This window comes from Dermochelys coriacea, chromosome 2 (assembly GCF_009764565.3).
Source record: "Dermochelys coriacea isolate rDerCor1 chromosome 2, rDerCor1.pri.v4, whole genome shotgun sequence".
Lineage (NCBI taxonomy): Eukaryota > Metazoa > Chordata > Testudines > Dermochelyidae > Dermochelys > Dermochelys coriacea.
The window spans coordinates 113,538,281-113,564,745 of NC_050069.1; the positions used below are offsets into that span (position 1 = coordinate 113,538,281).

Below are 26,465 nucleotides of genomic sequence, written 5' to 3' on the forward strand. Positions count from 1 at the left end.
GGTGCATTACTTCTCAACTCTTATGCTCGAGTCACCACCATTGACTTCATTTTGCTTCCGTCTGCACAGCAAACACAGCAGTTACCTTGTTTTGTCTTCCCTCATGCCACAGCTCATCACAATGAGACACAAGTGCCCTTCATCTACTAGTATAGCATTAAACCTCAGCCAAGCCTTTTATTTACAGCAGTATCATAAAGCCAAAGATGGCTGGGAGCCAGATTTCTCATAAGGTTTCTGGTGCTTTTTGAGTCCCCTGTGCTATTGGCCACTCACAGGAAAGTGACCATGTAGATCTCTACTCTGGAAAAATGATTGGTTGCCGCATATCTGCCTGCACAGGTTAAACTGTACCAACGCGTTTAAAACTATAAACCAGGATGATGACCCTAGACATAGCTCCTACTGGATCATATTCCCTTGTTTCCTAGCAACCAATGAACTATGAGGCACAGCTGCTGTATGTAACAAACAGATTTCCACTAGTGCAGGGACAGAGCATTTACAAAGTCAATGGGAATTGCTCTCTAACAAGAAGCAGATTAAATATTCCTCCTAGGAGGCCACAGCTTGAGTTGAGGATTTCATAGCCAAGAAACAGAGCAGCAAAGTTAAGATCAGAATTTGGGTCTAAATGTTCCCAGAGTTCAGAGATGTATGAGTCTGTTCCTTCCTGTTAAGAGAGAATGGAGGCCACCAGCAAACCTGGATGCCAATCTGAATTTACCAAAGTTGCAGGCTGTGGGGTTCTAATTTGCGCCCATTTTAAGAGCAGAGATAACAGGAATCCAAAGGCTCATGATTTTATGTAGGGTTTAAGCAAAATGTCATCTCTTCCCTCTGGCTCTAGCTAGAAGATTATTTTTGCCATCCTTGATATAAGGAACAAAGTCTCTCTAATTCTTTCATTACCTGCTAAAGAAAATACTCAATAATTCATTACTGCGCTAGACACTAAAAATCATGGATTGAACAGAGACACTGGATTTATGGTTTATTACAACAATCTGTAATCCACTAACCCCCCTTTTTGTCAGGTGACTGCAGAGGTGTTAACGGGTCACTCTACCTTGACTGGTCCTGTACTATATGTGCCAACTACTTATGCTACACAATCTGTTCCACTCCTAGCTGTGAGGCTTGGTGTTTCTTCCCCAGACCTGAAGAAAAGCTCTGTGTGGCTTGAAAGCTTATTTCTCTCACAAACAGAAGTTGGTGCAATAAAAGATATTACCTCACCCACCTTGTCTCTCTAAAGAAAATAATGTCACACCAGTTTAATCCCTGACTTTTTTTTATAGTCATAGTATTTTCCCCCAGATATCATGAACTCCTGCTTTGCCTTCTTTTATAATTAAAACTTTACAGAAAATGAAACTCTTCTCACGCCCTTCCAGCCATTGTTTGGCATCTGTACTGCTAAGTTGTTTTTTTTTAAAGATATGCAAGGGTGGGCGTTCAGAAATCTTATTCCTCACGCTCAGAACATAATTTCTTACGAGAGAGAGAGACACACACACACTCAAACAAGTCAGAGGATCGCTTAGTGGAAACTGATGATGTAACAGACATTAAATGTGAACACTACGTATCAGTAATAGTTTTCTTATCTTACAGCAAATAATATTCCTTTTATATCCCCTGCCTTCATTGCTTTGGGTCTAGTACAAAGCATGATACAATAAACCTGCTGTACAACTCTTGCATTATATTTTGGAGACATGGCAAACAGATTAAATCTCACTTTAAGGCCATCATTTGGATTTATGTGCCCAAATTTGAGGTGCCTTCAAGATATCATAATCTTATGGGGGAAATCTTTAAGTATGCTATGGTCCAGGGCAGTCTCCTTTTTAAGTGGATTATTCCATTTCTGAAAATTTTTAAATTGAAAATAAACAACCACCAGCATTAGTTGCATAGCCCCTACATAAATACTAACTGTTGTGCTTCTCCATTGCTGCTTTTATAGCAATAATTACTGCTAGGTAGAACTAAGATGACATTGGCAGGTGGACAAGTTATTTGTAGATTTCAGAGTTCTTAAACAAAAGCAGCTATATTAGCTTCAGTTCTCTGCCAAACCCAGGCAAAAACACTGCTGCGAGGGACAGCGAGGTCTCTAGTGCTTACAGCAGCGGATGGAAGTCAGGTCTCCTGGGTTTTATTCCAACCTGAGCGCTGACACTGACTTGCTGCCAGATTGTGGATGACTCGCTTAAAAATTCTCTCTCTCAATTTGTCCGTCTGTAAAACAGGTATAGTACAACAGTCCTGAGAGGCTTTGTTAATTCTTGAAAGCTCTTTAAATACTCACCAAGTATTATTTATGATGATGATGTTAGGCAGAAAGGGACAAAATTTGAAGGAGAAAAAATGGCTTTTAAGTGACTATATTAAAGAATATGCAAAGCTTAAAAAAATAATTTCTTGAGAGCGCCTTTTCAGAAACACTTCCATGCACAATACAAGTTGATACGCCCAGCTACAAGGACTTGCCAGTGAGCCAGGGAAATCTGTTACTACTGTGACTCAATAGGAATTTTAGCTAGATAAGGACAGGCAAGAATCAACAGCCCCTTTATTTGTACTGTTGTTAACGTTATTCATAACCTGAGTTCTGGGTTTGAGTAAACCCCCGAAGCGCAAAACAAAATTCAATCAAAACAGCCAATTATCAACAGTTTTTACAATGAATTTCTGAAAAAGATGGATTTCTGATTATGAGGGAAAAACCATAAATGAGTCCTACGTCATTTAAAAGGTCACCTGGAGTCTTACCAAACCTTTTTGTGATCAACCTGGTGTTGACTTTGTAGTAAGATCTGAAACCTGGTGAATTTCACATGGTTGTGTGGTTTCATTTGTTTTTTTTGCAAATATTTCATATAATTCTGCTCTTAATCAGTGGCAACAAAAGGGCTTCCCATAATGTCCAGGTTCTGGAGAGTGGAGGACAAACAAGCTAACAGAGGGAAAGAACAAAATATTAATAGAAAGGAGATTTCAAGTGAAATGTAAATATTGGCCAAAATTCTCAAACCTGGCTACTTAAAGTTACTCTTCTAACTCTTATCATATAAACAAGCGACAGGATCCTCAGAAATGCCAGGCACCCACTGAAGCAAAAATCAGCCCTCTTTTACTTAGGTGTTTCCAATGGAGTTGTAAGCTTTGGCCTAATATTTTAAGTATAATTTCAATTACAACCACGAGGATAGAACAGGGCCTGTTTGGGCAAAGTGAAGAGGGCAAAAGGACCGCCCAAAGGGATGAGGTAGAGGATGAAGTTAATTCCTTCTTCACTTGCTATCCTAGAGTCACATTTCCATCCTGCTTGCAACCCTAGGTACGGCTTTGTTTAACATTTATTATTTACATGTTTACTTTTCTGGATCATAAGTCATTCCCGACTCCTAGATTTCCTTTTCTCATTGAGCTTGAGAGTTTTCAATCAGAATTTGCAGGATGTGTAAAACAGCAATAAACACTGGATGATCATTACTCCCACCATGCGTGTGGGGGGGATACATATGTGTGTGTGTGTGTGTGTGTGTGTGTGTGTGTGTGTGTGTGTGTGTGTGTGTGTAAGGCTGAGGAGGTAAAGGGGACAGAGGAGATTGGCGGGAACAGCTGGACTTTGATATCCCTGGCAGCTAGTTTACATGCAACATTGCTGAAGTGTCTGGGTAGCGAGTGCCGACTGGTGGCCTGCCCACAATCAAATTCCTGGAAAGGCTCAAGCTGGAGGAGTCCCCATCTAGGTCTGTGCGGGTCCCAAATGGATTGTTGTAGGGCTCAGAATATGCACTTTCATGCTAAATAGTAATCTGTTTCCACAAAGGCCTCAACACATCTACCTACCAGAATAGTATTTGCATAGTTATTTTTCTAATGAATGTAAAGCTCATGAAAAGAGCCTGACTAATATTTGTGGAAACCGAAATCCTTTCTATATTGATACAGTAGGTCCACCAAGGGCCATAATAGATTGCTTCCCGTAATGCCTTGACAATATGCCTTATCCCTGACCCAAAAAACCACCTCTGTGGGCCAGAGGGGAGTTCAGACTCCGTGAGCCAGATTTTTTAAGGCATTTAGGTGATTAAGGATGTAGATACATGCCTAGTGGGATTTGCAACTCCCACTAGGAATTAGGCCCTCTGGCACTTTTGAAAATCCCACTGTGCTCCAAACTGAATCTTTAGGTATCTAATTACCTTTACAAATGTGGCCCCATGTCCTAGTCTTTCTGCTGAGACTGCTAACAAGGGTATCAGGTAGTACCAATCTTATGCACTAGAAATAGGACTGAGGCCACAAGCTCATTTTCACATCAGCCACAGAACAGTCATCAAAGGAGAACAACTTTCAGTCATCAATCTAAGCTGTATTCACACCAGCTTATGAGAGAGGAAAGGCCCTGGAGACCCCCATCCTGGTAATACATGTTATTACCAGTTTTTAGTACTGCATTTTCCCATACAAGCCACGACTGGCGGTTTCACTCACCCAGCAAGTCAATACACAATGCACTGCCTGCTGCCAGCCACCATGTTCTGTCAGACAAATGCAGAGCAATTCAATTTGATCCCAGTTAATAATCAAACTGTGCATTGAAAAGACAGACCCTTGACTGGTTTCAGAGTAGCAGCCGTGTTAGTCTGTATTCGCAAAAAGAAAAGGAGTACTTGTGGCACCTTAGAGACTAACAAATTTATTTGAGCATAAGCTTTCGTGAGCTACAGCTCACTTCATCGGATGCATTTGGTGAACCTTGAATTAAAGTGTGGCACAACTTTGTCATGGTATGCTGTATACAGCCCTGTCGAATTAACTGCACACCCCATCAATGTTGTCCAAAACACCTATTAGACAAGCAAGGCTTGAGCCTGTAAAGTAGTGAGCACACTCAACTCCCATTGAAGTCAACAGGAGAAGAGATAAGTCAGCCGCCCACCTCAGAAGCTCAGCATCCTGCAGGTTTGGGCTTGTGTAGATCAGAAGATGGCCAAGTTGCAGACAACTCTGCAGCTACGTTCTGATTCTCAGATCTATATGCCAGCTTTCCCCAAACTCTACACACTAACATCTGCCAGCTACATATTCATAGTTGTAACTGGCACAGATTTCATTAGCTTTGCCATGTGTAGCTTAGTGCCGACCAACAACAGCGACTTAAGTTTATGGTCCAATCCTACCAATTTCACAGTTCTCTGGCACATTTCCCAGGAGGGCCAGCTGCAGCGATCCATTAACAAGAAAAAAAAAAAAAACGCTGATAAAATTTGAAAATCTTTTCCCAGAACTAAAAGATTCCTGATCAACACTTTCTTTGTGTGAAATTGTCCACTGTGGTGTTGGCACTTAGTACATTTTTGAGAATCCACCATAGCAAATTGATACCATTTTTGCTGAGTGAGCAACATTTACCTTCCCCATCAGATCAGATATCCTGTGCTCCAAATGAAAAGCAACTGACATAAGCCAACTTGAAGCAGGAGAGCATTGGATGTGAGCTATCCAATAGCTCAATGATGCTTCAATGTGTGTGTGTGTGTGTGTGTGTGTGTGTGTGTGTGTGTGTGTGTGTGTGTGTACATGCGCGTGTATGGGGTCAGAGTTGTGATTAGCTGAGGATTTAGGGAAAGCAATCTCCAAAGGGAGTGAGTGGCAGTATATTCACAACACTGGACTGCCATGTTTTCCAACTGAGTCATTCACTTATTTTATGACATTTATACATGTGTGTCACAGAAAGAGATTATTTAGAAAACAAACAATGTCAATGCAAGAGAACACTGTCACAAGATAACTGTCTGCTCCTGTTACCTACGTGCTGAGTTTGTTGAGATGAAGGTGAGATCTTTATTTTCTAAGCAGGGCATATTTATCCTGTGGCAATGTTCTACTACAATTACTTTAGTTATGTAGACTTAATTATCTCATATGATGGATGTTGGTGAGCTGCACAAGAGTGATAGTTATTCACTGTGCTATTATTAGCTTGCTGCATTATGATTAATTTAGAGGTGAATTTAATTTTCAAAAGTTTGCAGATTTCCCAAGTCATTTTACTTGGGCATTACCACATAACCCTGTACCTCTGTGCACAAGGAAAAGATGCTCCCTCCTTCCCCCCATAGGGTATGAATAATCATGCAATGAGTTTTGAAGGCAGCAACAGAAGAACACACCTATCTGTGCATAGATTTAGACATGCAGCCACATGTCTATTGCACTGTAATTTTATACTGCCATTTTCAAATATTATTAGCATGGATTTTTAGCCGTACATTCTCTGAGTCCTTACTCTCACAGTTCTCATGTCAAAGCCCTTAACAAATGTTAAAACTTCCTCTCTGGAATGTTTTGCACTGAGTTACTTTGGAGCAAAGCTTGTTCTCTGCACACAGGCTGAGTAAGCAAGTTGTGAAGGGAATGTGTTCTCTCCAGCTATGTCTATGCTATAGCTTATGTTGGAATAATTTATGTTGCTAGCTGGGATGAATAAATCACCCCTTCTGCTGCTCAGGGGGCTGGAGTAGTTAAGCCAACAGGAGAGCTCTCTCTCGCTGTCGTAGAGCAGCTACATTAGAGAGCTTACAGCGATGCAGCTGCATCAATGCAACTTTAGGATTGTAAACTCTAGTGTAGCCATGCCCTTCCAAAGCTACAGAGCCACTCCACAGCAACTGCTGCAGACTACGGGCTGCACTAATGTCTCCCCTTCCACTTCACAGGCACCATCCTCACTGGAGTCCCCAGAAATTCTCTGCAAATTCCATAGTACTGCCAATCCCAGGCATTCAAAAGTCATGGATTCAAGCCCCTGCAAAAAACACAAGATTGGCTTAAAACTCATGAGATTTTTTTTTTAATTATACATTTTAAGTCTTTTTATTAGCCTTCCTATATTTGAACCTTTAGGGTTCTCATGCTCCTGCTTTGAGGACTAGAAACTTACTTTTTCTTTTAACTGAAAGCTGAGATTCCCACATAATCTTCTGAGTCCAGGAGCTGGGGCGTTAAAAAAACAACACAAAATATTGCAAGACTTGTGATAAAATTGTGAGAGTTGGCAAAGCTGATAAGAAAGGAGGCCTCCTCCAAGCAAGGGGGTATGGACTCCAGGGCTCTCCAATCCTGTGGAGAATGAAGCAGCACTATTCATCAGTTTGTAAAGGCCTTAATGTAAGCTTTTTGGGGTACAGAATGTGTCTAACTAGGAGTATGTAAACTGCATACCACAACCTCTAGGAACTACTGTAAACCAAAGAACTGGATTACTACACATATGGCTTTCCACTGTATTGGAATCTGCCTAGCGAAATAGAGAAATAGATATTGTACATCCACTAATTCTCCCAGGATAAGCATCTATAGCTTTAAATTAGGGCTGACCATTAATCGCAGTTAACTCACGTGATTAACTACAAAAAATTAACCGCAATTGATTAATTGCGCTGTTAAGCAATAATAGAAATAATTTGAAATTTATTAAATATTTTTGGATGTTCTTCTGCATTTTCAAATATATTGATTTCAATTACAACACAAATACAAAGTGTACAGTTCTCACTTTATATTTTTGATTACAAATATTTGTACTGGAAAAGTGATAAACAAAAATAGTATTTTTCAGTTCACCTCATACAAGTATTGAAGTGCAATCTCTATCATAGAGTGCAATCTCTATCAGGTTTTTGTGTCACATAACTACACGCAAAAACAAAACAATGTAAAACTTTAGAGCCTACATGTTCACTCAGTCCTATTTCTTGTTCAGCCAACCACGCAGATAAACAAGTTTGTTTACATTTACAGGAGATAATGCTGCCCACTTCTTAATTACATCACCAGAAAGTGAGAACAGCTGTTCAAATGGCACTGTTGTAGTTGGCGTTGCAAGATATTCCATGCTGATGACTCTCGTTAAAAATATACTGCATTATTTAAATTTGTGACTGAACTCCTTGGGGGAGAATTGTATGTCTCCTGCTCTGTTTTACCTGCATTCTCGGATAAACAGCAGTTATAGTAGTTTTGGATGATGACCCAGCACATGTTCGTTTTAAGAACACTTTCACTGCAAATTTGACAAAACACAAAGAAGATACCAATGTGAAATTTCTAAAGATAGCTCCAGCACATGACCCAAGATTTAAGAATCTGAAGTGCCTTTCAAAATCTGAGAGGGATGAGGTGTGGAGCATGCTTTCAGAAGTCTTAAAAGAGCAACACACTGATGCAGAAACTACAGAACCCAAACCACTAAAAAAAGAAAATCAGCCTTCTGCTGGTAGAATCTGACTCAGATGATGAAAGTGAACATGCATCGGTCCACACTGCTTTGGATCATTATCTAGCAGAACCTGCCTTCAGCATGGACCCATGTCCTCTGGAATGGTGGTTGAAGCATCAAGGGACATATGAATCTTTAGCGCATCTGGCATGTAAATATCTTGCGATGCCGGCTTCAAAAGTGCTTTGCAAACACCTGTTCTCACTTTCAGGTGACATTGTAAACAAGAAGCAGGCAGAATTTTCTGCAAATGTAAACAAACTTGTTTGTCTGAGCAATTGGCTGAACAAGAAGTAGGACTGATTGGACTTGTAGGCTCTAAAGTTTTACATTGTTTTATTTTTGAACCCTGGGGTTTTTTGTATATAATTCTACATTTGTAATTTCAACTTTCATGATAGAGATTGTACTACAGTATTTGTATTAGGTGAATTGAAAAATACTATTTCCTTTGTTTTTTACGGTGCAAATATTTGTAATAAAAAATATAAAGTGAGCACTGTACACTTTGTATTCTGTGTTGTAATTGAAATCAATATATTTGAAAATGTAAAAATCATCCACAATATTTATATAAATGGTATTCTATTATTGTTTAACAACACGATTAATTGAGAAGGCCAGAGCTATACATTTTGGATACAACTTAGAGTGTTTGGATCTGGAGTCTTAGTTCTGGCTTATTGTGAGTTATAAGCCAATGCTCTTTTAACTAAATCTGCTGTCAATTTTTTCACCATTTTATCACATTTAAAGCATAGTTCTCGTGGTTTTGATTTTTCAGACCTTACAGACACCCAAAAAACCTTGCTCTTGTTTCCACTGAATTTAATCGTGAAATCCTAATTAACTTGAGTGTGAGCAAGGTTGGCCCCAAATGGGCCTGATTCTCCACTATGCAAAATGCATGTAAGTCCTTCCAGGACAGAATGGTAGCCTTTTACACCCACTTTGCCCAGCTGGGAATGGCTACACAGGATGCAATGCAGCAGAGAATCAGGCTCATGCAGGTCTAAAACCTTGTTCCTCCATGAAATACAAAAAGGAAAAGATACTGTCTTCCTACAGCCCCTTATGCTTAGATGATGAGTGTCTAGGGGCACAGGCAGAGGCTGGACTTCAGAGCTGGGAGTTCTATGATGAGACACATCAATAATACAATCTAAGACAGCCTTGCACAAACAACATGTGGTTATGCTAAATGATAATGTAGGATAACCACTCGTGAAGGATTATGATAAGCAACCCCTAACAGATGGATTTGTTGTGCAGCATCATTGCACACACAAAATTTACAACTGACTACAATGGAGTTGCACCCATTTATGTCTTTCGCGAATTTGACTCATAACATGGAACACAAGCAAAAGCTGCCATAAAGGGCCATGGGGAATCCCTTCTGTCCTGGAGGTTAGTGACTGCAATGCATTGGGGCCTGAGGCACTGTCAATGTCTGAGTTCGTTCTACAGTTCATTCCAGCACACTTTTCAACAGAGAGCACCCCGTGTATAAATGTGCCCTCAGGGGGATCTTACCTTCAGATGTTTTAAGGGCTGCCTTCCTTCTGTTCCACGCATAATCAAATCTCAGGCTTCAGGGTGTAAACTGATTGTCATATAGGTCAGTAAGGAATTATTTAGCCCATCTCTAGTATTGCACTACTGGACAGATACAGTGGGGGGGGTGGTTTGGAAACATTCCTTTAAAGCATCTGGTACTGGACATTGCCAAAGGCAGGATCCAGACTTGATGGACCAATGGTCTGATCTGCCATGACAAATCCCCTGCTCCTATGCTTCTAAACCAACCCTCCTGGGGCATTTTAGCAGCTTAAATGAGTGAATAGAGTTCATTTATAAACATGTATAATAGCAGAAATGACTTTGTTGATGCTTTTCATTTAAATAAAACATACCCAGCTACAATGGGAGCTGCCTACATGATTTTTCATTGAAAATTTCACATGGGTGACAAACTGTAGCAACACCCATGCTCCATCTATCTTAACAAGATGCAGAACTGCCATCCCTATATGCAGATGCATGTACACATCTTTTACATACGTCATGTGAGTCTCATTACATGTGCAAAGCAAGAACATGCTCATTAATGTGTCTACCTTTTTTAAACCCATGCACATATGGCACAACAAGCTTTAAAAATATCTGGCCTGATTCTCAGAGGAGATGAGCCCCCACAACTCCCATCGGTATCAATAGGAATTGTGGGCATTTGGCACCTCTGAACATCAGGCCACTAGCACGTTGCATAAAGTAACCAATTTGGGGCTGCCAGTTTATACATAACAGCAGATGTTGTTCAAAAGTACAATGTGCTTTTCTGAATAAGCTGGGAAGTGGGCAGCCTGGAGGTATTGTCTTGAGGGGGAGGTTTTCAAAGGCAACAGGAGTAAAAATTAGATCCCAATGACTTTCAATAGGAGATGAGCTCCTACCTGCCCTTTATGTCCTTAAAACCTCCCCCCTTCCATGTTCATTAACGAATAATGGGCGGTCATCGAGCAATCTCACTTACCTTGGTGTAAGGGAAGAATTAGTGAATTAGGCCTTATTTAGTTAATTTTGTACAGGGCTACATGAGTGCTAACAATTTACCAAAATGCACACAAAACTCCCCAGTGATGGGGGTCGAATGTCCCTGATTACTTAGGCCCTGCTTCACTTAAATGTATGCTTAGTCTGAAGCATACCGACGTAATCTCTATTTATGTGCTTCAATTTAAGCATGTGCTAAAGTGCCCTGCTGAATCAGGCCCCCTGACAGTTGTTACTGACAAAAAGTTTAAATGCAGGCAACTCTGCACAGATTCCAGTACATGCAGCTGGGCTCCACTTGTCTCATAGGAGGTTGGTGATGAACTGAAGTTTCCCCGCCCACTCTTTCTATTGAATGAGTCAGTTAAGATTGGGTGTGAAACATCTCACTAACCCTCCCCAAATCCTGGCCTTCTGCTCAGGCTGGCTCTGGTACCTGCCCTCTCAGATAAAACGATCTGTTAGCTATTCCTGACTCATACCTTGCAGGGAGCTTCCCCATTTCATGGCCAGTATTACAGGCAGATAAGATGGGCCAAATTCATCATTAGTGTACTATTGCCAACTCAGCTAGGGTGAAATTGCCCCCCTACTGTTCTATCTGAATAGAAGATACGAGAATCAATTAAAACAAAATGCAGTAATGTGGGTTTATGATAATGCAGCACCCTACACAGTCACAGACTGCACTTGCAATTAAATAAAACATTCCAACCAGGATTACAAATCAGAGTCCCTCTCAAATGAAAGACATTTACAAATGACCATGCAGTGCCAAGAATCTGCTTTTAACTACACCACTAAAAATATATACCAGCCAGAACTACCAGAGTGACTGTATATTAAATCCAATCAAAACATTCTGGGAGAATTGGAAGCAGTTTCTCTTAAAAATGAAAAACTTTTGTTCTATCCGGACCAGTGAAGATAGAAAAATCATAGAAATCCAGTAAAGATAAAGACTTTTTTCTTAAAAACAAAAAAACCCAAAGAACCCCCAGCAAGTGGGCTTTTTTAAATTAAAAAATAGATATGTCGCACTGAGCAAACGAACCAGCAAATTACAGCCTGGAAAACTGACTGGGCCCTTTGTAAAACTGGGTAAGTGTTGAGCTTGTTTTCTCACTGCTGTGACCACCTCTGGGAGAGTATCTTACCCGTCTGCCACTTGAATCCAAGGCACTAACACAAGGCGCTCGCAAACACCAGAGAAATGGACAAAGGGATGCCTAGCTACCTGCAGCTGTTTTCAATCGAAAAGCCAAGTAATTATTGCAGCCCTCTCCTGTGGCTCATATGGAGCGCAGCATGGAGCTGTAAAGTGTTATGCAAGTCTAATGCGCTGCCAGAACTCCTAGAGCACTCAGCAGCCAAGTCACTCCCTCCCACCATTGGCTCAGCTTCATTAACTTAATCAGGTATTCATTCATTCATTCATTCAAAAAAGAAAATTACACTAACCCTGGCAGATAGCCAGTGCCACGTATGTAAGGAGTGCACTAACATCAGTGACATCAACCTGAGGCTAGGAGATAAAGGTGGGTAACTGAACATTTGTCACTCTTTGGTATGAATTTAGTTTTGCATGGGGCTTTTGCACACATACCTTTGTCACAGCCTACTGCCAGTACCGAGGGCCTATGGGCTACTGTGTGAGCAGCTGCTGGCTGAGGAGATGGAGAAATGGGGAGCAACCCCTCAAGTCAATGCAGCCAGCAAGCAGCAGGGAGTAGTGCTTCCCCTTCTGGCAGTGCAGGACCAGAAGAGTGGACTAATTAATTGTCAATTATGGCAGGGCCAGAATATTTGTTCATTCGTTTTGCTAGGAGTCTCTCTCTGACATGCCACACATGTGGTACAGTTAAAATAAAGGCTGTAAACAACACAAAAGAGCAGGGGAAAGAAAGGTAATAACACAATAAGTGTTAAAGGATTTGGTAATAAAACTCCCTGTCTGATCCTTGTATCTGTTAACAAGCAAGAGACTTCTACAGGTCTGCAGTGCTCAAGCATCAAACAAGAATCCCTTTTATCGCACAGTCCTTGTACTTTGTTTATATAGTCCTTGCATACAAGTCTGCAAAGGACATTATTTCTCCCCTGCAGCTGTCAGACAGAAAAGCCGGTTCACGGATATTCTCAAACAGAAAAACTGCATGAGCTTTACATACCCATGCTTACTGATGAAAGCAATAATGAAACGGGTCTAATAATGGAATATTTTAGCTGCTACAGACTGCACAACAACTCCTCCTAAGAAACACAACTACTACTAATGCAATCTCATTTTGTTTAAAAAAGAAAAAAAAGGACTAAAAGACAAAGAAAAAGGACTAAAGAATGTTTTGTTTGAAAGCCACATGTTTCACTCCCCTTAGGTCTTAGGAATATGCATGCTTAAGCACATTTAATACCAGGCAAGTCTCTGAAAATTCTATAGTTCTCAAAAATTTCCTTCCCATGCAGATTGACTCCTCAGTGAAAGCTCATTTCAATTATTCAAACACTTGGAGCTAGTCTACACTAGAAGCGCTGCAGCTGCGCCGCTCTGGCACGTCTGGTGAAGACGCTCTAGCCTATGCCGATGGGAGAGAGCTCTTCCATCTTCCACATACTTACCCACATGACCTTCCTTCCCAACCTGCATCCCCAAGTGACTTCTCTTCCCAACAGACAATCCTGACTCCATCCTCTGCCCCAATTTTTCCCTGTATTACTAATCTGATCTTTTTCCCTCTTGCTCAGTTAGTCAGCCACCCTTCCATTCTTTAGAATAAGGATAATACTCTCTTATATTAGTTGCTCTGATTTTTTTTATTAGCCCCTTTTATCACTGAGATTCCATTCTCTGTGACACTTTCCTCTTCTGTGAAAGGCCTCAGAATTCACAGAGCAGCAAGTGGGAACCCATTGTGGGGTACCTTTGTGGCACAGTGGCAGGCTGTACTATTTTTAAAGAGGGTCTTCAGGAAAAGGATTGAGGTAGAAAGAAAAAGCTGTTGGGGAGGGGGATAAGAGAGGGGAAGAAGCATATTAATGTATCTAATTTTTTATGCAGTGTTGTTGTAGCCATATTATTCCGAGGATATGAGAGAGACAAGATGAGTGAGGTAATGCCTTTTATTGGACAGAAGTTGGTCCAATAAAAGACATTACCTCACCCACCTTGTGTGTCTTTTTAATTTTGTATTCCAATAAAATTGAACTTTAGTAGAGGCTCTGATTTGGTTCAGATAAGGGATAGGGATAGGATTTGTAAAATTCTGGATCTTTTTCTGACTCATTTCATCTCTCCTTGATAAAGAATCGCTGAAGGAGTGGAAGGTTTATGATTATATGTGAAAGAACGAGAATGCAATACTTCAACATTCTGAAATGAGATCTGTATGTCTAACCGTGCTTCCATCTCCCAGTGTGCTCCTCCAAAGTGTCAAGTACATTTTCCCCTCTCCATTTTTGAAAGCCCCACTTCTCTCCGTTGTCATCACTCTTGGGATTTACCTAATCCCTGAAAGGAAAACTAATATTCCTGTTGGAGAAGCAGACTCATGTCTCAAGCACACGCTGAAGCACATAAACTGTATAACCAGTCCATTATATCTACATATACTATACACCACAAAGCACTGCATATACAGTGTAAAGAATAAATATTGATGTCAATGTCTATGGGCTAAGCTGCAGTGCAAAATGATAAATGGCATTATTGTACATTTCTGACCACCTCGCCTGCACTATAATCATTAATGTAACATTCCAGATCCCTCAGCAGCTTCAAACACTCACAACTTTTTATAAAAAGATAACCTGGAAGAAAAATGTGTCATTCTTTCTCCCACAAAATGATGCTGAGATGCAGGATACATTATGTTTAGCCCTAGGTCAATGGTAGGTTTAAGGTCTGGTGTCTCATGACTCATCACGGCTAGAAATGGGAGGTTTATAGTGGTAAAAACCCAGGAATTGCTCTTTCCAGGGATTTATCTGTAACCCTAAGAGATTGTGAGATAAACATTTAAAGTTATGATATTGTGTTATGCAGGAACTATCAGGTACTATCTGATACATTTCTATAACAGCTCTTCTTTTCATCTTTGTCATTAACAAAATACATGATGGCATGGTATAGTTTAAAGGTTGTACTGGCACTCATAAGTAAAACAGCTATCCCGGACTCGGGCCAAAAAAATTTAAAAAAATCAATATGCCACATCACATCGCTGTGTATCCTCTATGTACAAAACCTTGCTATACGCTGGATTAGTCCCTTTATAGTGACAGACATGTTTAAAACACAGTTTGCCAACACATTTCATTGGCCACTTCAGACAGGGTTTTGAATTGTTCCTTCCAGATCAGGATGGAAGCAAGGCCTAGTGAGAAGCTTGTACTATAACTGACCATGCAGTGTCTGTATCTGAATAAAGTGAGGATTTCAATTTCCAGTGCTGTCAATTAAACACTTTTCATGATCACTAATCCAATTAAGGACAGGGGGAGTTATCCTATGGTGGGATTAGAATACTCAGGAACTTTGTGCATTGTCTATTTGAAGTTTAAGCACCATTTTCCCTACAAGAGGTACTAACACAGATCCACTGACATGCTAGAACCCACAGGGAAGAAATCTCTGTAAGGATTCCTTTGCGAAAATCCCCCTATATCATCCTGTTGGTGAGGTTGTCTCTCCACAGAAAAGGCCATGGAGTCTACCCCAAACATGGCAGATCAGGGGAAATCTGTTGAAGGCCAGACCAGCCTATATATATATATATATATATATATATATATATATATATATATATATATATAAAAAAAGCCCTGTGCTCCGCACCAGTTCTGGACCTTGGAAGTCAAACATGTGATAAATGCAATGTACCCCATAGTTCCACAAGTTAACATGTGGATATCATCAGCAGAAATGCGTCACACATATTTGCGTGTCTGTGGTACGGGTAAGGAGTTCTTTGGAATTAATTTTATTTGTGCTGAATTGGAACTTGCAGAATAAAAACAACACTGGACCCCTGGACTGACTGACAACTGTGTCTGGAGAGCTCTGTGTAGGTTGAAAGCTTGTCTCTCTCATCAACAGAAGATGGTCTAATAAAAGATATTACCTCACTTTGTCCCTGGAGACACTATTTTTTTGAGTGCTCTCTTCTGTCTCCCTTCTCTGATTTTGGTCTCTAATTTTTTGTGGGGATTTTGATTTGTGGACTTTCAGCTCTGATTCTGGAAAGTAATATTGTTCCTTCCCTCTTTTTTTTGTGTTCCACTTCTTGTGTTTATATATGAAATTTTATGTTTTCTTAGAGCCATGAGATAACTACTGCAATGGATGGTATTTAATTTGTTTCAAACACAGATGCATATTAGAAAAGATATGGAACAACCATTAAAACACACACAAAGGACGAATAAAACTACCAAACCACCAACTACTGCTGAGAAAGTTACTGAGGTGGAAAGACACAGATACAATTTTGCTTTAGAAAACAGAAGCTAAAACTGAAATAAGCCCTGCTCTCTCAGGTCCTATCTACATTGGGGTTGATTGGCTTAAGGGCAACCAGTTTCTAATATAGCTGGTTGGGAATTTTTCAACAAAATGTTTGTCCATCAGAAAATGCCTATCGGTCAAAGCTGAAACTATTTGTGGGAAAGGATTGGTTAAGATGAATTTCCCATTTTGAAAAAATCCTGAAAATTTTTTGAAATTACCGAACTGTCCCATTTCAGTATTGCAAAATAAAAGAATTCAATTTTTCAGTTCAGAATGACATTTTAGTTACAAATTTAAGTTAATTTATAGCAGCAAAGATGACTTTTTTTTTTTTAAAAAAAGGACAAAATTGAAATGAAAAGTTTTGAAATTACCAAAACAAAACTTTTTGATTGACCCGATCAGATTTTCTTCCTGAATTTTTAGTTCATAACATTTTTCAAGAATTCAACTTTTGACCCCTATTTGGGATGGGGAAAGTGTTCAAAATTTCAAATATTCTTTCAGGAGAAGAAAAACCTGTGTCTCACCCAGTTCTAGTTTCTAACTAGTTTTACATCTTCTTCTACCTAACAGTATCAGAGCAATATTGGGTTGGTGGGAGTATGATCTTGTTTCATGCATTATTTAAAAAAAACAATGTAGACTCTCAAAAATCTTTTGTTTTTAACAGATGAAACTTAATTATGCCCCCACTTATGCTAGCCAGCAGAACCATGCTGAAATCATGTCAGGCAGAAGTAGCTATAAATCTTCTCCTGACCTGGGTTCTTAGATTCCAGGTGTAATCCCTGGAAGGGAATTATCACAGAACATCAGTGCAAGTGAAAGGAATGTGTCAGGACAGGGCATCTCATCACGGAAATCCCATGTTACAAAATAAAAATGTTTCGGATACGTCCCCACCCCAGGAAGAAAAGAAAGGAGGATGTGATATTCCTGAACTTGTTTATGACTCACAGGTTGAGAGTCCTGCCATCAGAATACTGAGAAGGTCCCACTGTAATAGAGCATTACCAGCAACATTGCACAGGGAGATCGGCACCACTAATTTACACAAGAATGCCACAACAAAACTGGGAACCTTTTCACACACCAAAGAATCTTACAGATAGTCCTAAATGACTGCATCTGTTCAATAGTCTAAACTTAATAACAAGAACCTAGTGGATTACATGACCTGCGACTCAAATATACCACCCAGGTCCTGTTGCCTGCCCAGAACACAAAACTTCCTACTCAGTAACAGTTGTACACAATGCACCTAAAACACTAACTGGACTGCAATGACCTTACAACCTTTCAGATCTCAAGTATAGTGAAGGACTCTAAAGAATGCTCCAATTAGTCTAGGTTTGCCTTCTTACATAGCCCGTTTCATTTATGAAAACATTTCCACTGTTAAGATGCAGACAAATTAGCACTGGGATCACCAGCAGCAGCTGCAGTGTTCTACATGCAGGGTGTTGAACAAATCAACAGAGATGAGATCCCACTTACGTCAAAATCACAGATGCAGATGACATCCCTTAAAAGACAAATTAACAGAAGGGGGGGGAGGGGGGAAAGAATTGTCCCTGCATAACTAAGACTCAAAATTTGGTTGGATTGACAAGAAATTGTGGCTTTCCTAATTTTGGGGCTGTACTGTTGCTAGTGTGGCTTGTCTGAAATCATTTCTCTGCACTCTGCTTGTTTGGTTCTGAACTATTGTTCTAGGGTTTCTCATTTTTGTTCTCTTGATTTTAATGTGTTTGACTTTCTCTTGGTCTTATATGTTTACTTTTGTTCTTCCATAAATATAAATGAAAGTGCCACTGTCACCAACAGTCTGTGGTAGAGTCAGAACGGAGCCTATGTAGAAATTTATTTCAAATTCAAGTACAGTAGTAAAACCTAAAAAACATTATGGATAACATCCATCTGGTATGAAATACTGAGCTGATCATACAGAACGTGATTAGCCTAGTCAGTTTCTGTAGGGTTCATTGTGACTGCATCCATAAACATGTTTTGTTCCTGATCTCCCTTCAAGCCAACAGAGTTGGCTGAGGAGTTCTCATTGTTACCCAGTACTGCTAAATACAGCCAGAATACCAGGTTAGAGCTGTTTTGCTTTTATTTTCTTAAATTGGAGGATGATACATTAATCCACGAGTGTGGAGACACAAGTGAACTGCACAAAGTCATCCACAATGAGTGAAGATGAATGACATTTTAAAATTAACCCATTATCTCTGCTGTTTCTATAAGCACATATGAAAAGGTTAAATTGTAAATAATTAGGAAGGTGCTTCCTGCGTTGTTTGACTTTCAGAAAGGACATTCATTTGTAATTGTAGCAGTTTGTTGCTTCTTTTTTCAAAGTGACTTTCGGGTTCATGAAAAGTTTTGGCCCGACAGCGCTGGAGACCGAAGTCCTCTATTTATCCATAGAACAGACACAGCTTGGGCAACAGCACTAAGCTTCCTTATCTCACTAATACACTTCACCCTCTGCTTGAAGAAGGGAGAAGAAGGTAATTCGGACTCCATGCCCTCCAGCCTCAGAAAAGTGGCTTAGCTATTTGCAAAACTGCTCCGAACACCATATGAACTCCACTGGTTTTAAGTACCGGTAGTTTACACACTTCTCACTAATGGGATTTAAACATGATTTACTGGGCAAGGTTAGACCTGCCATAACCTTTTTACAAATCTGCTCCTATACTAGGTCTGCAGTTTTCATCCTGACTCGGGATGCACCTTAAAGTTCAGCAGTTTGGGTAAGTGCTCAGCTATTAAAGGGATGAGTGTGGTGTAAGTGCTTAGAAACCTATTCAACCCTTGATCTCTGCTAAGGACCAGTCTATATTGCACCTGTCTCACTACAACAATGCAGGCCCCCCTAGCATAAATGAACTGTACTCATGTAAAATGGGGCTTGTACACCAGAGAAGCTTCCTCTGGTTTCAAGCTGGTGTAAGTCTCCTCAGTGCAAGCCCTGTACTACCCCAGTGCAGCTCATCTAGAAGGGGTTGGGGCACAAGGAGGTTTGCATTAGTGTGGCTAGGCCAGTATAAATATCCCCGTTACAGACTAAACTTGACATCCAGGATACTCTTTGAGAATATGAAAAATATGACTTTGACTTTTAAAGAATTCCTCTCTCCCCTCCCACACACAATGGAGGTGATGATTTTTACGATGTGAATGTGAACTAGACTGAGAACACCAACTCACTTCAAAGAGGCTGTCAAACAATAATGACTTTCCCTCACTACCAACCTGAGCTGGCTTTGAGCCAATAACCTAGAGGTGAAAAATCTCTCAATCCCATTATCTGTCCTCTATGCCAGCCAGGCCAATTTCCCATTTTCTTTTAGTGCTAGCAGCTTGATGACCATGTAGAATTATTAAAGCTCTATTTTATTAAATATGATGGTAATTTTGGACAATCTCAGGTAATTGCCATTCCATTATTTTTAAAGACTGTTGTTTATCACCACTCTTGTCTTATGCCTGAGAATAGATTTTATCTCCGGTGTTTATCAAGCACGGTGTTGTATGGGTACATTATATGCTTGTGGAAATAATTTCTGTCTGTCTGCATGTCTCGCTATTTTTATTCTCTTCGGTGACCCTGCCTCAGCTGACACTTTAGCAGAAGTCTTTGAGGGCCAAGTTTTGCCATCAGTTACATTCAATAATCGAGGACAGTATTTGGCCCAGACAGCTTTTATCTTGGACGTACCTGTAGTAGTGGAGCTCCAAGTGAAAGGTGACTGTTTTTCATTGGCTGCTTTGTAAGATACAGGTCTGATTTTGAGACTGATCTATAGCTGTCCTTCCGAATCATTGTAGGTGCAACTAATGTAATTCAGACATCCAATACTTGTTTGTGGCCACAATCAGATGTGTAAAAGAAACTAATTATGCCTGCAAATAATTGTGGATGCAAAATTGTGCCCATAGGTATTTGCACCCATAATTTGCAGGCACCTATAGGAAGCTTTTAAAAATCTGACCCTTTTAATGCCTTCTTGTATGGTCACCTTTTTTGGCGTGCTAGCTGGGGACTGGTGTTGTATAAAGCTTTGATGGGCTCCTGGCTTAGGGCCTGATCTTGCTCCCATTGCAATCAGTGGCAAAACTACTATTGACTTTAATGGTGCAGGATCAAGACTTCAGTTACCAGCCATATCAAGATGTGCTTTTAATAGTTTTATTATCTTTCTTTTCGGAATGCATGTTAACTCCAGTGTCAGACAACTTTATACAGAGACTGAACGAAGACAAAAAGGAGCGTGGCCTATGTCAGCTGTTGTCTGTAAAGATTACACTTAAATACCATCACATCCTCAACATGTGGCAATTCACATGCATGTTTAACAAAGTTTTTAATCACCAGCCCACCAGCCTTCCAAATAAATTGCTCTTTGAGAGAACACTGTTTTTATCGTCCTGTAGCACTGTACTAGAAGAATGTGGGTTTCTCCACCATGAACTTAATCAAAACAAGCTCACACAACTGCAGCAAAGCACACTCCAGGGTGAAATCCTGGCCCCACTGAATTCAGTGGAAATGTGTCTATTGACTTCAGTGAAAGCAGGATGTTACCCCAGAAGTCTGATTCACCACTGATTTATTCCACTTTTATGCCAGTGTGAAAATGCAACAACACAGTGGTGACTCAGGACCAAGAACTTGGTGCAGATACAAGAGAATGTAGATGCTTTCCAGCACCATCACTCTCTTCACTTAACAGTTCCTGTGAAAGCTGTTGAGAGAACAAGGTGGTAACATAAAATCATAGAAATGCAGGGCTGGTCATCAAGAAGTCATCTAATCCAGCCACCTGTGCTGAGGTAGTTACTAAGTAAACCTAGATCATCTCTGTTTTTAAAAACCTCCAATGCCAGATTCCACAACCTCCTTTGGAAGCCTATTCCAATGCTTAACTATCCTTACAGTCAGAACGTTTATCCTAACATCTAACCTAAATCATCCATGTTGTAGATTAAGCTCATTAATTCTTGTCCTGCCTTCAGTGGACATGGAGAACAACTGATCACAGTCCTCTTTATAACAGCCCTTCACATATTTGAAGAATGTTCTGAGGTCCCCCTAAGTTTTCTTTTCTCAAGACTAAGCATGCCCAGTTTTTTTTAACCTTTCCTCATAGGTCAGGTTTTCTAAATCTTTTATAATTTTTGTGCTCTCCTCTGGACTCTCTCCAATTTGTCCACATCTTTCCTAAAGTGTGGTGCCCAGAACTGGACACTGTACTCCATCTCAGGCCTCACCAGTGCTGAGTAGACTGAGACAATTACCTCCTGTGTCTGACATATGACACTCCTGTTAATAAATCTCAGATTATTAGCCTTTTTCACAAATGCACCACACTGCTGACTCTCATTCAATTTGTAATCCACAGTCATCCCTAGAACCTTCTTAGCAATACAATTGCCTAGCCAGTTATTCCCCATTTTGTAGTTGTGTGTTTGATTTTCCTTTCTAAATACAGTATTTTGCATTTGTCTTTACTGAATTTCATCTTGCTGATTTCAGACCAACTCTCTAATTTGTCAAGGGTGTTTTGAATTCTAATCCTGACCTCCAAAGTGCTTGCAACCCTACCCAGCTGTTGCCAGATCATTTTTAATGGTTAATAATAATTTTGTTGATTGTCAATTGATACTAATTAATGAGCGGAGGGTAACAGAGTTCTTGCCCCAGATTCAGGCTCCACAAAGTTAAAATTGATACAGGCCTGTAGGTTCCCTACCTTACTGTTGAGCATAGGTGCTGGAACTAGGCTTGAAGTAGATTCCATCATATAGAGTGTTTACAGTTTGGATCAATGGCTATCACCTCCCTCTCCCCCCCCCCCCCCCGAATAAAAACTGTTCCAGCACCCCGCTGCTAAGTAAAATAAAAGGCTAAGCTAGTTCTATGGACTACACAGCTTGGTGTCATCTGCAGATTTTGTAAGTATTCTCTCCAGTCCATTATCCAAATCATTAATGAAAATATCAAATAGTACCGGAACCAGAACAGAACCCTACAGAACCACACTAGGTACATTTTTCCAGATTGACAGCAAGCCATTGATTACTCCTCTATCAGCATGGGTTTTCAACCAGTTTTGTACCCACCTTATTGTAATTTCATCTAGATCACATCTCCCTAGTTTGTTTATGAGAATGTCACATGGGACTGTGTCAAAAGCCTTACTAAAATCCAGACAGATCACGTCTACAGCTTCCTCCACCTGCCCCATCCACTAAAGCAATAATCCTGTCAAAGAAGGAAACCCTGTCAAAGATTTCAGAGTAGCAGCCGTGTTAGTCTGTATTCGCAAAAAGAAAAGGAGTACTTGTGGCACCTTAGAGACCAACAAATTTATTTGAGCATAAGCTTTCGTGAGCTACAGCTCAATTCATCGGATGCATTTGGTGGAAAATACAGAGGCTTTCCACACAAACTTCCTCGTGGCTGGACTTTACAAAAACTAGACAAGCCATTTACAACACACACTTTGCTTCTCTACAAAAGAAAAAAAAAGGACACTAAGCTATCTAAACTACTACATGCCACAAGGGGCCACAACCGTGGTTCCCGTAACCCACCCAGCAATATTGTTAATCTATCCAACTATACTCTTAACCCAGCAGAAGAATCTGTCCTATCTCGGGGCCTCTCCTTTTGCCCCTCCACTCCCACAAACATGATACAGTTCTGTGGTGACCTAGAATCCTATTTTCGACGTCTCCGACTCAAGGAATATTTCCAACACACCTCTGACCAACATATTAACCCACAGAGACCTTCCTACCAACACTACAAAAAGAAGGATTCTGGGTGGACTCCTTCTGAAGGTCGAAACAGCAGACTGGACTTCTACATAGAGTGCTTCCGCTGACGTGCACGAGCTGAAATTGTGGAAAAGCAGCATCACTTGCCCCATAACCTCAGCCGTGCAGAACACAATGCCATCCACAGCCTCAGAAACAACTCTGACATCATAATCAAAAAGGCTCACAAAGGAGGTGCTGTTGTCATCATGAATAGGTCAGAGTATGAACAAGAGGCTACTAGGCAGCTCTCCAATACCACTTTCTACAAGCCATTACCCTCTGATCCCACTGAGAGTTACCAAAAGAAACTACAGCATTTGCTGAAGGAACTCCCTCTGTATTTTCCACCAAATGCATCCGATGAAGTGAGCTGTAGCTCACGAAAGCTTATGCTCAAATAAATTTGTTAGTCTCTAAGGTGCCACAAGTACTCCTTTTCTTTCTTCCTGTCAAAGATGGAGCTCAATGTGCTAGTTCACAACTTGGGAACCCCTAGATATTACATGCAATAAAAATGGACTTCTTCCTTTTACAACGTCCTGCCTAACCTCTGAATATCTCTTTTTCTTCAGAAATAAGGGCAATGTTTAGTTGCATGCTTACATAGCCCGCTGGAGCCAATGTGCTGGATGGTTCCCTTTTGGCTAAGGGTGCTCAGCCATTATGCGCTGCCCTTCTATCACCCCCTCTGCCACCAGCATGTCTACTCCTGTCTGGGGAATAAGCCACACACAACAACATTGATGAAATACAGATTTCTGAAGTGTGTGGGGTTTTTGTTTTCAACAAATTTACATATTATTAAATAATAAACTGGCATCCAAAAGTGTGCTGCACATCTTACAGAACAAAGACAGACAAGGTTCCCTGCCCCCAAAGGGTTTCCAGTCTGCATTTGTACAAGACACAATGGATTATTGCTACAAACAGTAGGAGGGAAATGGGGAGGGATTGAGGATGAGGATAACAGTAACAAGATCTCACAGTTACACAGGCTCGTCATGTAAACAGCTGATGGTCCCTTTACAGCTGAACAACTTTGCATTTGTTTCTTTTGAACACACATTGACAGCATTCAGTCTTGCTCCCAAGAACAGAGCAGACATTCTGGGTAAGGGGCACTGTGATGTGTGCCTGCTTACAGCATGGTCCCTAATGAGTAAATTAAAACAAAGCTGGAAAATCTAACCAGGGGCCTGTCAATCTTGATGGCGTCCCTTCAATAGAATGTTATCTAAATGCTTCTAGATCTCCCCCCTTCCACTTTTCACATCAAAAGAGTACGCTGTTGCTGGGTATTCTCATCCTGCCTGACAGTTTCTTGCTGCTGAAGACCCTAATAGGGATCCTTGAAAATCTTCACAATCTTAAACCAGCTCCTTACCCTGCAAGGTGCTGAACACCTCCTAGTGCAGTTATCATCAAATGCCGCCCCAGAGCAATAACCCACAATGGCCTGATTCTGGCATGTCTGCTGTCCTGCGCCTCTGGCAGCGGGCAATGCCTGATACTTTAGAGCAAAATTATAAAATCTATAATTAAAAACGGAACTAGCCAATTAAAAATGTTGTAGAGGGAGTAAAAATTCTTTCCTTACCTCTGCTGTTTACCCCCTAACCCATCATAGTTCCTTAGCGAAATAAGTGATTCCTCTTTACTCACACACTGCCCAGTTTCACTGGCCATTTAGTAACCTGAACTGGTCGAATTTTTTTTCTATAGAACAGCTTTCCAGAAAAAACAAATTAGTTTAATCAAAATCTAAACATTTTGTGGGAATGTGTTAACGTCAACAAGATATTCAATGGGGAAAAAGTAAAAATGTTTCATTTTGAATATTGTGACAAAGTTCCTCCTCTGCCTTGGTGGGTCCTGTGCTTATTGGAGGATTTGCTTGCCTCAGAGGTTCACAGCAGCCCTCAGTTTGGCCACTTTCGTGGCTCAAATCTGCTGTTCACTCAGTTAGCCTCATCACTGGCCAGCATGGGGAAAAGGAAGAAGAACAATTCCCGCAGTATCTGCTGATCCACCTAGTGGATTGGGGAACAGGCGAGAGACCTTCTCCTTTGGTGGAATCCACAGTCCAGTTCAACTCCTCTGGTATCAAGTAGGGAGTTGGGGAGATAGAGGAAAACCAGGCCCGCACTCTACTCCGGGTGGATTGCAGCTGTCTACAATGGCTCCTGTAACAGCTGGGTGACAGCTACAACTCCCTGGGCTACTTCCCCATGGCCTCTTCCCAACACCTTCTTTATTCTCACTACAGGACCTTCCTCCTGATGTCCGATAATGCTTGTACTTCTCAGTCTTCCAGTAGTACACCTACTCACTCTCAGCTTCTTGCGCCTCTTCCTCCCAGCTCCTCGCATGCACACCACAAACTGAAGCGAGCTTCTTTTTAAACCCAGGTGCCCTGATTAGCCTGCCTGTCTTAATTGATTCTGGCAGCTTCTTGATTGGCTGCAGGTGTTCTAATCAGGCTGTCTGCCTTAATTGGTTCCAGAAAGTTCCTGATTGTTCTGGAACCTTCCCTGTTACCTTACCCAGGGAAAAGGGACCTGCTTAACCTGCCGCTAATGTATCTGCCTTCTATCACTCTCCTGTAGCCATCTGACCTGACCCTGTCCCAATATGTTGAATCATTTTGTTTGGACTTTTCATTACAGTGACATGTTAATTGCATATATTTAAATTATATTTCATATTATGTATGTATTATATATTATATTTAGTATTTGAAAAGAAAAGTCAAAAACAAAACATTTTGATGGTCCTGAATCAATTTTTTTTGTTTCATTGAATATTTGGCTTTTTGTTCCAATTTGAAATTAATTCCCCCCCCACCCCATGTTGGAATTTCTATGGAACAGAAATTCCAGCTCTTAACCAGTTCTGTTAGTAACTAATGGTTGGACTATCATATTTAAAAGCTGGGCTCAAATATGGCTGTAGTTTAGTGCACTGTATATGAAAACACATACAGCAAAACAAGGGAATTAATTTCCATCCAGCAGATGGAACTAAAACGTTGTTTGCAATGGCAATTTTTGGGAAATCTTCAGGAGCCGGATAGCACTAGTGAAGACAAGATGTGGATGACTTCACCATTGCCATGTCATGTAGCCCCCTCTTTAGAGCCAGTAGATGATACACACTAAAAATGCTGACAGGATTTGTACATTTTTTTTAAACCCCTTCTAGGGTTAAATGACAGAGTGACAATAAAAACTATTGATGAAATCCTGGCTCCAATGAAGT

The 26,465-nt window shown here is 40.6% G+C and overlaps 1 protein-coding gene across 15 annotated transcripts in view; it reads right to left on the reverse strand.

The window, feature by feature from the left end:
- The window catches only part of ATXN1 (ataxin 1), a 276,722-nt gene that overhangs the window by 25,776 nt on the left and 224,481 nt on the right, over positions 1-26,465 (reverse strand). The gene's annotated exons all lie outside the window — the stretch shown is intronic.